The sequence below is a fragment of the Eleutherodactylus coqui genome, chromosome 6 (genome assembly GCF_035609145.1).
Source record: "Eleutherodactylus coqui strain aEleCoq1 chromosome 6, aEleCoq1.hap1, whole genome shotgun sequence".
NCBI lineage: Eukaryota > Metazoa > Chordata > Amphibia > Anura > Eleutherodactylidae > Eleutherodactylus > Eleutherodactylus coqui.
Genome location: NC_089842.1, coordinates 180,370,306 through 180,384,923, shown reverse-complemented (window position 1 = coordinate 180,384,923; position 14,618 = coordinate 180,370,306). Strand labels below are relative to the sequence as shown.

Below are 14,618 nucleotides of genomic sequence, written 5' to 3'. Positions count from 1 at the left end.
TTAGCGAGTATGCTCGCTCATCACTATATATGACCCTTCCATCATATACAGACCCTGAAAATAAAGATAGACTCCAGGGCAGATCCAAATATTCCTAAGAAATGTAGGACCCCCTACAAACACACAGAGATTCCCAAAGCAGATGTGAACATAGCTGTTACATGTGCTGCTGAGACATGTTGTACTATTGTGATTCCAGCAGCACAGCACTCTCAGGGTTAATGATTGAGCTGGCTGGGTGTGGTACTGTCTGCTAGCCAATCCCCTGGATCTATGCTCACATATAAACCCAGCTCCTGGTCAGTCTCTGCATGGCCCCTCAGGTAAGTAGTCATGAATGCTTGTCTGGTGAGGTTTACAGTGTGATCTGGTTTATGTCCGTTTGTACGTTTAAATTCTGTCAGTTTTGTGTTAGCTTGCTGTGTGTCCTGCTATCTGTGTCCTGTCCTGTTGCAGCGTGCGGTGTGAACGGTGTCCGGTTCTGCTGGACTCCTGGTTAGTGTCGGGACTAGCAGTATAACCAGGAGCCGGGAAGTGGCCTGCTAGCTTTCAACATCTTGTACAACATGTCAACTAATACCTGGTATTTATATTGAGCTTCCAATCTGTTACTAGTGGTTGCATGTTGTATGCAGTGTATTCTGGGTCTGTCATGTGAATGCATCCTCTTCTGGTGCGTGGCTCCTAGGATCAGCTAAGGCCCAGATCTGAAGACTGCTCGGCTGCCCTTATTGGGGCAATGTCCCCTCTTATGTATGGCCAGGTCTACCTCCTTATAGCCAGGGCAAGTTGCATGAATCCTGTGCGCGCCCCTTTTGGTCACGATCGTGTGGGCCCCGTGCTTTGCCTGCCCACACGATCGTAACAATAGCCCTACCAGACAACCCCCTTGACGTCAGGACGTTGTCTGCAGCCGTGGGGAGAGGTGAGGATAATTTTAAAAGGATGTGGTGTCTTTTCTTCTGAGGGTCTGGGACATCTAGCCTCATACTGGGAGGGTTGGCAAGGATATTTTGTCACTTGACAGTTCCAGTCCTAAAGGAGGAATTTAAAGGGAACCTATTATCTTAAAGGGGTTGTCTTGCGGCAGCAAGAGGGGTTAAACACTTCTGTATGGCCATATTAATGCACTTTGTAATGTACATTGTGCATTAAATATGAGCCATACAGAAGTTATTCACTTACCTGCTCCATTGCTGGCGTCTCTGTCTCCATGGATCCGTCTAATTCTGATGTCGTCTTGCTTTTTTTAGACGCGCTTGCGCTTTGCGGTCTTCTCCCCTTCTCCTAGGTCCAGGCACGAGTGGCGTTCTGGCTCCGCCCCCTTCTACGCGGCATCGTGTAGCTCCGCCCCGTCACGTGTGCCGATTCCAGCCAATCAGAAGGCTGGAATCGGCAATGGACCGCACAGAGCCCACGGTGCACCATGGGAAAGGACCCGCGGTGCATTGTGGGTGAAGATCCCGGCAGCCATCTTGGTGAAGAAGGAAGACGTCGCAGAGCGGGGATTCGGGTAAGTAATATGTTTTTTTTTTTTTAACACATCCCTTGTGGTTGTCCTGCGCTGAACAGAGGGGCCTATGGAAAAAAACCCCGTTTCGGCGCGAGACAACCCCTTTAAGCATGTTGTCCAAACTGCAGGCATCGTGTTATAAAGCTGGTGGAGTTGAGCAGACTGATATATATATATATATATATATATATATATATATATATATATATATATATATCAAAGTATTGTATAACTTTTATTTATTTATATCTCAGCTTATTCTGGGATTAGAGGTTGACAGGGCGGTCCTATCAGTGATTGACAACTATCTGTGTATGACTGTACGTAGAGAGATAGCTGTCAATCGCTGATAGGACCCCCCACTGGACCTGTAAGGACCACCCACTGGATTTTCTGCTAGAAGAGAGCCAAACCAGCGGATAGGGAGAAATGTATTGTGTAATGAATTTCATCAGACCACTATAAGGCCTCATGCCCACGACCGGGTCGGATTCTGACTGCGAAATCTCACAGCGGAATCCGACCTGGTGCCCCCAGAGACTCTATACTCACCTTTCAGGATCTGCCATGAGCGTCTCGGCCGGCGCGCATGCATAGTGCAGCGCATAACGTGCCGGCGCTGGAAGGTGACGCGATTTCCCGGAATACTTCCGCTGTGCTCACGGGTTGTTCAACTTATACTTTATAATCTTTATAAATAAGAATTAGGGATGAGCGAGTATACTCGCTAAGGCACTACTCGCTCGAGTAATGTGCCTTAGCCGAGTATCTCCCTGCTCGTCCCTAAAGATTCGGGGGCCGCCGCAGCTGACAGTTGATTTGCGGCGGGGAGCAGGGGAGAGCAGGCGGGGGACATCTCCCCTCCGTTCCTGCCCGCTCTCCCCCGCAGCTCCCTGCCCCGCGCCAGCCCCCAAAGCTTTAGGGACGAGCGGGAAGATACTCGGCTAAGGCACATTACTCGAGCGAGTAGTGCCTTAGCGAGTATACTCGCTCATCCCTAATAAGAATCTTTGTTAAATAGCTTAACAAGATGCTTATTAGTGTTCATTATTGAATTTTGTAAATGATTTGAAAATTTTTCAATAAAAACTGAATGTTCAAATAAAAAATAGAAAAAAAACACACGGATTTTCCTGAGCATCTTGTGTTATCAGACAAGACATACTACATTCATTCATAAAAGCAGGAATACTATGTTCATAAAACAGATACGAGGGAATGGTGCCAGCTAATAAAAAAACAAAAAGTTGCAATTGCACGCACGCACACTTTTTAAGTATATTCTTTATGCATATTTCTTGGACGTGTTTTATTGTAACTGCTGAGACCTACACCAAAGCCAAGATGGGGCCCCTCTTGAATGGTGTGTATGCTCAGTATTGTGTTGTCAGTGTCTTTCATGTTCCAAGAATGGTGTGCATTGCATATCTGCAGCACTGAATGAGTTAAAGGGGTTGTCCCGCGCCGAAACGGTTTTTTTTTTCAACCCCCCCCTTCCCCCCTGTTCGGCGCGAGACAACCCTGATGCAGGGACGTAAAGAAAAATCCGCACAGCGCTTACCTGAATCCCCGCGCTCCGGTGACTTCTTACTTACCGGCTGAAGATGGCCGCCGGCATCTTCTCCCTCGGTGGACCGCAGGGCTTCTGTGCGGTCCATTGCTGATTCCAGCCTCCTGATTGGCTGGAATCGGCACGTGACGGGGCGGAGCTACACGGAGCCCCATTGAGATAAGAAGAAGACCCGGACTGCGCAAGCGCGGCTAATTTGGCCATTAGACGGCGAAAATTAGTCGGCTCCATGGAAACGAGGACGCTAGCAACGGAGCAGGTAAGTGAAAAACGTCTTATAACTTCTGTATGGCTCATAATTAATGCACAATGTACATTACAAAGTGCATTAATATGGCCATACAGAAGTGTATAGACCCACTTGCTGCCGCGGGACAACCCCTTTAAGTGTCTGGTATGTGAGCTGACTGTCTGACAAATGTATCTTTCTGTCCCTCAGGTGAGGATGCAGTAGATATGTGTTCTGGGTCTGCGCGGGAAGGAGGGAGGTTCGTTCTGGTCCTGTATGAGAGAGGAGTGCAAGGCAGCTGTCTGTGGGTACCTTCAACCCAGAGGCGTAACCTGAAGCTCCTGGGCCCCAATGCAAAACCTGTAACAGGGCCCCCAACTATAATGCTTGATTCATAGCACTGGGCTCCATATATGGAGAAGAGAGGCCTTATGGGCTCCCTAAAGTAACTGGGCCTGAGTGCAACCTCATCCCCTGCATCCTCTATAGTTATGCCCCTGCTTCAACCCAAAGACACAGAATGGAGGAGGCCGAGAGGATGGCCTAGCGATTGTGGGGACTACTACTCCCCAGAGATTCTGCAGCATGTTTTAATTCATGAATGTGAACAGGTAGAGTCGGAGAGAGAGAAAAGAAAGTGTGAAACTGGGCCAGGACCTACAGATAACTGTGGATTCTGATGTCCAATGAGTTCTCCCTGTCACGCCGCCTGTCAAGTACCTGCTGAACTCTTCTGTTCGTGAAGTTAAGTAAAACGACCAGTTGCCTGTCTGTTTCCGGAGGCTGTGTCTTAAACTGTGCCCATGTACGTGTGGATTTACGCTGTCACTCAGGATTTCCCCCATGGAAGCTACACAGGAGAGGAGTTACTCCATCATCCAGGAATTCCCTGCGGTGGAAGAAACAGTGGCGTCACGAGACAAAATAGGACCCAAGGTAATCCATTCTTTGGGTTCCCGTTTATTAACCTGCCCTCGGCCCTTGGACGTGTCATCGGTAACCCCCTGGGTGGGAGATGGTAGAACCACCACGACAAGGCCCAAACTCTACATCGCTGTCTCCTAGGCCGTGACCTACTCCTCTGTCACTGCACCATGTCCCCCTTCCTCCTCACTTGCGGGGTTACTGCAGATTGTGATCACTCACCTCAGTACTTGCCCCAATATAAATTCCCTACCTCAAACTCTAGGGCCAATATCATGTCAATATCAACCTATCAGTATTTAATTGGAATCTAGAAGGAAAGCGGAGAAAATCCATGGAAACACCAGAGAATTTAAATTCCTTGTGGGTGTTGTCTTTGATTGGGTTTGAACCCACATCACCAGTGCTGCAAGAAAACGATACTAACCTTGGAGCTGCTATACTATTAAGCTGTAATTTAAACTTTACTAACTAAGCACAACGCTTATCACTGCTGGTCAATAGTCTTTAGACACTATAAGCATTTGGAGTTTGGGCAAGAATACTAATGACTAAAATGTGAGGACAGTGTCTGACAAAGATAACATTTCTGCATGTTAGTAAACAGCTACATGTCCTGAATGGAACCCCCTATGGCCTGCAGACGGCCGGGTTGGATCCCGTTGTGAGAATTCTTGCAGCTGGATGCGGTCCTGTGCCCCTGCAGAGGCTTGCGGCTTACCTGCTCCCGGCGTCTTCATTCTCTGCTTTTCCAGCTGCCGGCCAGCTGGCGCATGCGCTGGCTGAGTGAAGCTGGCCCGTCACCACTGACATTTCTGTGTGGGCCTCTGCGAGACCCGCACAGAAATAGAACATGCCGCGATTTGTTTCCCGCATGTGATTTCATGCAGACAAATCGCGGCCGTCTGCCTAGGATTGCATTTTCTAATGCAATCCTACAGCAGCGGCCACGGGCGGAAATTCTGCGGGAAATCCTGCTGCAGAATTTCCGCCCGTATGCAGGGGGCCTAAGGCCGCTCACACATGCATCCACAAAATGTTGTGTCTGAAACGGCAGCATTTTACCGCACATGCGGTTTAAAACGCATGCTACGGTGTTTGACAGCATTTAACACACCCCATCATTGTGATGGGTGATGAGGCGCATTAAAAAGCGCAAAAATGCACGAAACCAGAGCAGACAGCGCTCGAAAAACGCCATGTTCCAGTGCTAGTCTGTGAGGCTCCATTGAAATCAATGGAGGCATTGCATAGCTTATCACAGTAAAAGCGGGCTGTGTGAGAGTGACCCTGAGACCTTTTTCACATGGTCTACAAAACACATGCAGAATCTGACCCTGTGCCTGGCCAGTGACCCCTGCGGACCTGTCCAATGGTCTTCTAATCTGCGCTGCGGATGGCCTGGCCGTCTCACTTGCGCAATATAGATTGTCGCGCCATCACTAGGCGAAAGCCGTCCGCGCAGAATCCGTGCTGAAATAAAACACACTGCAATTTTCCCTGCATGAGCGGAAAATTGCAATTGATTTTCACTCGTAGACGTGGAAAAGCGATTTTTTTCACTAGCATTTTTATGGGCAGTATTTCCTGTGAAATCCAGAGGCGGACGCCCGCTCCAGATTCCGCAATGCAAATACGCCCGTGTGCATTGGGTGTAATGATTATCTCTCATTTTCGGCTGTTTGGACGAATTTCGAGTGATATAATCATTGAGTGTAAAAGGGCCTTAAGTTTCTGATTACCGATAGTTGTAGCCTTTGTGAAACAGAAAGCTTATCTACATTTTCCATGGCTTGTACTCGATCCATGATTAAGTTACTTCAAAAAGTCTACTTCAGTAAGGGCTCCTGTCCACGGGAGTAGCGATATCCCGCGGCAGATCTCCGCCGTGGGAGCCGCCGCTGGAGAGCAGGGGAGAGCTGATGGTTCTCCGTGCTGAGCCTATCTGACAATTTAAATCCCGCGAGCGGAGAATTGGTATGATTCTCCGCTTATGGACAGCAGGGATGCGATTTCCATAGTAAGTCTATGGAAAGCGTTCACTGCGGCGATAATCGCCCGTGGACAGGAGGCCTAATAAAGAGGCAAAAATAACAAGTCTTCAGCGATGTATTATTTAGGGTATTCATAACCTTGTTGTAACGTTTGCTGACAAATTCAGACAATCACAAACTAAGGGCTAACTTACACTAGTGTATATCGGCCAGCGTTTTCATGGTCGGCCAATATGCGCTTCCATCTGAGCAGTCCCCCCTTCCCTCCCCCTCACCGACTCTCTGCCTCCCCCCTCCCCTCCAAGTGGTTTGCAATGGAAGTGGGCGGGACATGGGTGGGGCTAAGCTCCCCTCCACTCCCTGCCCCTTGTCTATAGCCAGCAATAGGAGTGGGCGGGACAGAGCGGAGCTTAGCTCTGCCCCCTTCCAGTGCAAACGCCAGACTGGAGGAGAGAGTCGGGGAGTGGGAGGGAAAGGGGAAGCTGCTTAGATGGAAGCGTATATCGCCCGGTCATGAAAACCCGACCGATATACGCTCGTAAAAATAAGCCCTTAAAGCGGTTGTCCCATGATAAAAAATGTATCCCCTACTCACAAAATAGGGTTAAGTATCTGATTGCTGGGGGATGTCTGACTGCTGCGACCACCAATCACGAGGGTCCCCAAATAAAAAGCATGGTGGTCACATGTGCACACAACTGCTCCATTAATTTTAATGTGACTGCCAAAGACCGCTGAGTCAGCCATCTCTGACAGTCCCACTAAAAGAAATGGAGGGGTAATGTACATGCATGACCACCGCGCCAGTCACCTTGTGATTGATTGTTATCCCAGTAGTCAGACGCTCGTCAGTGTTTACCAGGAAATATTTTAATTACATGTGCTAAAAATAAAAGAAAAAAGAAAAACCTGTTGCGGCTTTTGAAAAATTCCACTAGCATCTAAAAAAGGAGGCCAGTTGGACAACACACAAAGTTTGTCCCTGAGTATTTAGTGTATTGGAAATAGGTGACGCCTTTGTTTTATGACTATTATTCCTAATTCTACTAAGTCATTTTCCTGAGAATGGACATTTATATACAGGTTGGCCCAAATGCAGATGGCTGGGTCGGATTCCAACTGCAAGATTCTTGCAGCGGTATGCGGCCTGAGCCCCTGCAGTGACCTCCGTCTTACCTGTCCGGCATCATCACTCTGCGCTGTGGATGCACCTGCTGGCATGCAACTGCACATGCGCAGTGCAGAGCCGGCGTGTCACTGATTACGCGGTCATGCCAGCCCCTGCAAGGCTCGCACTGACATAGGACATGCCACGATTTCCACCCTGCGAGCAGAATATCACAGTTGATTTCTGCTTATGGGCATGGAAATGCATTTTTCAGTGAATGTCCTATGGGCTGTTTTTGCTGCGGGATACGGAGCTCCAGATTCCGCAGTGCAAATACGGCGGTGTGCATTAAGCCTGATAGTGAAAAAGACGGATCCAGCTCTGTATCTCAATACTGGTGTCTTATATGAAGATAGCACTAGGGTACTTAAATAGGAAGACATGGATGAACTACATGATGGTATGGCACACACATTTTTTGTTGTGACCCTGTAAGAGAGCAAGTAAAACCCAGTAGCATGTGAGAAACAGAAATCCTTTTTCTTCATTTCTCTTAGGGCTTATTCACAGGAGCGTATACTGGCGCACCTCCTCCCTTCCATCTGTTTGCAATGGGAGGGGGCGGAGCTAAGCTCACATGCCCTCCCTGACCCTTGTCCACAGCCAGCAATGGGAGGGTGGGGCTTATCTCAGCCCCCACACCCTCCTACTGCAAACAGCTGGAGGGGAGGAGAGAGGAGGGGAGTCGGTGAGGGGGAGGGAAGACAGTTCAGATGGTAGCATATATCAGCCGGCCGTGAAAACAGCGGCCAATATACGCTCGTGTGAATAAGGCCGGATTCATACGAACGCATTTCTGCAGCGTATTTCACTTGCAATAGGCAGTGAATAGAACCCACTGATTTAATTAGGTTCGTTCACATGCTCTATTCTCCTGCGCTTTTGCCAAAAAAGAACAGTTATTAAACTAATTACATGGGGCATGGTTGTGTGTTTTTATGCACATGAATGCGCATTTTTTTGTGCATGCAAAAAGTACACTAAAACACTCGCATGCAAATATGCAGCACCCATTGCCCAAATGCATGCGTAAATGCGCTTATGCCCGTGTGACACCGGCCTGAGTCCTGTGGGACCGTTGCTATGACAGAAGTAGGGGAGGCGAACACAAGGCTTCCTACTATAATACATGCATCGATCCGTTGTTGGACATGTAATCATTCCGGAGACTCAACACGGATCGGTACCTGAATCTCCTGCAGACGACGGTGACTTCCTGGATGATCTGCCCCTATCATGGCAGAAGGAGGCCACTTCCTTGCTTCAGTCATAGCAGCGGGCCCAAGGGACATTTTTTTCTGTGGGCTGGTACGATTACGACAATACCAAAAAATTTGGGGGGGAGGTTTTTCCCCAATGAAAACCTTTTCTTTTTTTTTTTTTTTTACATAGTTGCATTTAAAGCCCCATAATTTTTTTATCTGTCCATAGACGGAGCTCTGTGAAGGTTTGTTTTTTTGTGTGACGAATTGTAGTTTTTAATGGTTTGATTTTGGGCAACATATGTCTCTTTTGATCACTTTTAGGCCTCCTTCCCACGAACGGATTTACGCCGCGTAAATTCGCGGCAAAAATCCGCTGCGTGGCCCCCTGCTATTAGGTTCTATTGAACCTAATAGCACAATGCTCACGATGCGTAATTCCACCGCGGAATTACGCACCGCAATTTCTCCCGTCCTCACCCGCAGCATGCTCTATTTTCTGCGGGTGAGGACGGGCTGTACGCGCTGACGGCTTCCATTGCAGTCAATGGAAGCCGGCCGTTCACGCTATCTCCCGCTGTAACCAGCGGGAGATAGTGTGAAAAAACGCTTCCCCACCTACCGCTGCAGCGTCATTTGACGCGGCCAATGCGTCATTTGACGCGGCCGGCGCGTCACGTGACGCGGTGGGCGTGTCACACGACGCGACGGCGGTGGGCTGGGAAGCGTTTTCACGCTATCTCCCGCAGGTAAGTATAGGGGCTCTGGGGGGCGCCGTGACGGGCTTCACTGCGTAATATTACGCGGCGGAGCCCGTCACGCTCATGGGAAGGAGGCCTTAGTGCTTTTTTGGGGAGGCAGCATGAACAAAATATGCATTTTGCTTCTGTTTTTTTTTACACATTTCTTTTCTGTACAAGTCATTACGGATATGATGATACAAAATAGGTATACAAACAGGTGAAAGTGCACGAAAAAAAGTTTTAATTTCTTTACACTCTCTTTTTATTACATTTTTATGTAGTGGACTTGAACCATAAAAGCTATGATAGCTATGACAATGCATTGCAGTAATTCTGTACTAGAATGCATTAATGCTTACAATAGCGATCACAGACCATGGCAGGTCCGGACACCAGTGGATGGCAACCCATGGGTTCTCATCGCAGAGTGCACTCCCTCTGTGAACCCTTTACTTACTGCAATGTACATTGATCGCGGCATGTAAGGGGTTAAGAGCAGGGATCCATGAGAACATGGATCCCCGCTGTTGCAGTGGGAGGCCAGCTGTTGGTCACCGCTGGATTCCAATGCAGGATGGTGTGGGCTTACACCATGCACAAGACGTAAGTTTACGCCCTGTTGCTTTGTGTCCTCCAGCCAGGGAGGTTAACCCCTTCACGCCCCAGGCATATATTTATATCTCAGCCGGAATTGTGCTTTTCTTATCACCGCCGAAGAAAAATTCCTGTCATCCGCTCTGCAATAGAAAAACCCCGTCATCTTGTCTCCAAAGAAAGGTTTAATAAAAAGTGATTAAAAAGTCGTATATATTCCAAAATGAAAATGGTACCAATAGAAACTAGAGGACGTCCCGCACAAAACCAGCCCAAAAACAACTATGCTGACGGAACAATATAAAAACGTTATGGCTGTCAGAAGATGGCGGCAGAAAGTAATGTTATTGTTTTCCATTTCACTACCACTTAGAAATGTTTTACAGGTTTTCTGTACATTATTGTGATTACAGCCTAGAAGAGCGAGAGGACAGAGAAAAAAAAATCACAGACACGGCTTTATTTTCTAAGACACTGATAAAAATAAGCCTTCCTTTTCTCCGCTATGCGGCATTACACCTTCCCTGCCGCCTGGTGACGGGGCGCTGTAGAGTCTCCGTCCGTCCTAGCACCACCTCACTGCCCCGCCTCCCGCAGACATCGCCGACCCCCACTGCTATGACGTCACCAGCCGCCTCTCCCGAGTGAGCGCGCAGGCCCCGCCCCTTGGCGCCGCGATGCATGCTGGGTTGAGTGAGCGGCTCTGCGGCGTGAGTGCGGCCTAGCAGTGGAGTGTAATCCCCCCTCTCTCGTGCGGCAAGCGGCGAAGCTCGAGCGCTACAGACGCAGCTACAGCGGCGAGCGGTTCTTCCTGGTGTAGACAACGAAGGAGCGGCCACTCCTGCATCTGGCGAGGCGCCTCCTGCCCAGCGGGGGTGGGTGAGTACGGCGGCCGCGCACACTGCAGTGCGGGGAGGTGGTCGGGCAGCCCATGTGAGGGAATACAGTGAAGGTTATCGTAGAGACGGGGGCGCCTTCCACGCTCCGCCGTGGTCTCGGCCTGTATCTCCCGGCAGTCGGCGGCGGTGGTGGTCATGGCGGGACTCCTTCCCTCCCGCTCAGGGCGCAGGGTGGCCGTTGTACTCTTCTTTGTCCCGCTTCACTGTGCGGCCGGAAGTGTGGTCAGATGGAGCTGTTGCCTATAGCAACCAAGCTGCTCTTCTTAGAGGGGGTATCCATTGGAGCCATCCTCTGTATTGGTTCCCAGTAGCTGATTACTGGGGTCTGCCGCCCAGGATACCGGCGCCACAATGTAAAAGCCGAAACGGTCCGGTGTAGTGACTGGAGCTCATAATTGCAGGCTCAGCTGTCATTGTTGTTTTTTTTTTATTAACGAGCTACGCCTTCAATTAACAGTGCCGCCATGACACGTGGGCGGAGCTAACTGTTTTCGCTCCATACACCGTTGTGGTGTGACAGCGGGCATCCGGTCCTACTGATAAGCTGTTCTGGTGGTGGGTCATCAATAAAAAAAAACTACCTGGAAAACCCCTTTAAATTCTGGCTAACGAGCTGGGATGTGATTAGTTGCTAAGGGCAACGACGAATTCTCTTGCAGTACCTTTTAAATAAACTTGGCCTATTTTGTCTTTCAAGTCCAGAGACTTTAAAAAGTTTTCAAGGACTGAACTATGTTCTTAGAGTAGGTCATCAATAGTTTATTGGCTGAGGGTCTTCCACTTGGGACCCCCACCATTCAGCTGTTTGAAGAGCCCACGGTGTAGCATTCATCAGTCACATGACCCGAGGACTGCTCAGGCCCATTCCGCTGAACAGGAAGGAATTGTTATACCAGGAATAGCGGCTTTGAATTGTATGGCACTGCTCTTGGCATGGGTGGTGGCACCCACCCTAACGCTGCGGTCATTTTCATCAGATGAGCAGCAGGAGTCCCTGGTGGCAGACGCTGCCCATCAGCTATTGATGACCTATGCTGAGGGTAGGTCATTGATTGTAATCTATTGATGGTCTATCCTTAGGATAAGGCCATCAATAGTAGATCAGTGAAGGTCTGCCGCCCCGGATCCCCACTTTTTAGTTGCTCACAGGGCTTGTGCACTGAGCTAATTTCCACAGGAAGCAGACTACTCCGTTCCCACTGCAGTGGCCAAGTCTGATATTCCGGTCAAATTTTCCATTGGAGTTAATGGGAACTCTGCCTGTAATACCAAGCTGGGCCACTGCAGTCCTACAGAAAGCAGCTCAGTGCATGACCACACCAGCCTGGCCAACAACTGATTCTAGCGGGGGCCAGCTGATCTACTACAGAAGGTCTACCTGAACTGGACCACCTCTTCAAAGGGTAGCCCTGGATATTTTCTGTTGATGATTTTTCTCGGAACACGTCATCAGTAGATGATTGGCAGGTTCTGCAGCGCCGGATCCCTGCCGATCAGCTGAATCTCAATGCCACAGTCATTACAGATTGCTGTCCATAGCAGAGCAGTGCGGCTCCCGCCTGCAATACCAAACCGGGCTGCTGCAATGTTGTCAGTGATGTCCACTTTGCCAGTAGCTCTGGTAATCATTTGATTGTTGGAGATCCCGAGCGGCAGACCCTCTATCCTCAGGACAGGTCATCAGTAGAAAGAAAATTCCAAAAAGTCCCAGGAAACCTCCTTAAAGGGATTGTCTACCTCTACACAATTGATGACCTATCCCTTAGCCACCAATCGGCTGTTTTCTTGATGGCTGTCAGTGTACACAGAGCAAACATGGACACTGTTCCCATTGAACAATGACTGATGACTGGAATGTGTCAGAGAGAAGGGTTGGCTTTTAGAGATTAGCGGAGTCGCTGCTGCCTCCACTTCATTATTTTTACCCTGAACAGCTTATTTCCCGGCAATCCCCTGTGCAAGGCACTGCAGTGTGACACCATTCAAGTGAAGTGGGGCCGGCTGCAGTTCCCTGCACAGCCAGGTGGCTGATACTGTTGCTGTGCAGGGGAAATTATAAGGGGTTGTCCTGAGAACTAAACTTACCTGATGCCAGAACCTCTACAACGGTAAAGAACCGTAAAATATGCTGTTGTACACGCATATACGCAACGCCCGAAATGCAGAAACTCTTCCCAAATACGCCAACGTTTAGGTGACACGGCCTGAGGGTATAAAACTTGCATTGTACACATCTTATCTACAGAGAAGCTAGGATTCATAAAAAGTCGTACTAAAGTTTTTTTTTTTTTTTTTTTTTTTTTTTTACAGAAAATAGAGCATATTTATTACTGGTGTTGTGCCGGAATTCTGGCATAACTTGTGCCTTTTTTTGTGCAAATCAATTTAGGCAAATTTAACTTCTCATGTATTGCATTGGATTACACAACTGAAGACTATGGGTTTAGCTGCTGCCACTAGAAGGTGCACACTAAGTAAAAAAATAAGTGTTTTCTCCTTCTCCCACTTTACTTCCCCAGCTTTAGCTTAGTGTATATAGGAGGCAGACCTCTCTGTTCATCGGTCTTCAGCTATTACCTTCCTAAACCTGGTAAGACAAGGGGTGCCACTAGACCCTGTGTTACCCCACCAAGGAGAGCGAACAGACTGGGGTTTACCAATCTGTTGTCGGCCCAAACCTCAGAAGACAAAGCACGGCCAGCTGTTAGTTTGACTCGGCCGTAGTGACCCCTACCTTCCCAAAGGCAGGCGAGCACTGGGGCGCACACTGCTGGAAACCTAAAGCTATATTCTATACGGCAGAAAGGTAAGTACTTCCCTCTGTCTGGTTGCGTATCTAACCCCCCCACCCCAACTCCTTTACTTACTGTTCTCCATCTCCTCACTATGCCACTACCCCCACCACCATTCAGCCCACAACCCGTTCATTGAGTCTACCCTCACTATAGACAAGACGACATTGCCCTCTTTAGCGTTCTTGTGACTATTTGGCAGCGGCCAACCCTCTTAAAGTATGCAGGGGGGCGGTACTATTGTATCTTGTCTCCACCACAAGTATGGGTGGAGACCTAGTGATGGGCTGTATCCGCCCACTGTACTCCCACAAACTGCTGATTGGTTTCCTGAAACAACGTGCTTGCAGTGTTGGGACTGAGGTTTGCCTTGGATGGAGGGTTAAGTTTAGTTTGTGTTAGGCTTACATTATTAGCTGTAAATGCTTCCATGTGAGAGCGGGCTGGCATTCACATCGAAGCATTATCAGCTAATAATGTAAGCCTAACACTTAAACTAAACCTAACCCTCCATGCAAGGCAAACCTCAGTCCCCACACTGCTAGGACCTTGCTCCAGGGGACAGTAACTGGGTCCCCTGTGATGGGACTGCTTACAGCAGTGCGTGCTGCGGCTGTGTTCCTCTCATCTCAGCAGTGTTTTTGTTTGGGGTCTCAGTGCCCCTACCATCTGCGGTTGCTGAGGCGCTGTAAGTTTCCTCTCCGCCGCCACCCGATCTCAGCTTTTCCTGGACCTGCTGCAACTTTGTCCGGTGGCTGATCACAATTCTCCTGGCCGCCACAATCCCAGCTCTGCTGCATCTCGCACGGATATGTGTGTCTCTGGCGGCCGCATATCATCACAGCAGCAGCGGCTGTGGGAGGACCTGCAGCCAATCAGGACCTTTGGGGCCATTACCAAGCCCTTACCTGTCACTCAAGGTCTTCACCAATAATTTTGGTAGAGAGACAATGCAATAGAACCCAAGGGAACTACTCATTCACTGCGCTG

General features: G+C 49.0%; 1 protein-coding gene across 3 annotated transcripts in view; it reads left to right on the top strand.

The window, feature by feature from the left end:
• The first annotated feature begins 10,607 nt into the window (after positions 1 to 10,607).
• The window catches only part of RBM25 (RNA binding motif protein 25), a 35,146-nt gene continuing 31,135 nt past the window's right edge, over positions 10,608 to 14,618 (top strand). For 2 of the 3 annotated variants that reach the window (XM_066608367.1, XM_066608365.1), the window contains exon 1: positions 10,608 to 10,816. The gene's annotated coding sequence lies outside the window, so the exon portion shown is untranslated. The remainder of the gene's footprint in view (positions 10,817 to 14,618) is intronic. The other variant, XM_066608366.1, reaches the window with a different exon arrangement.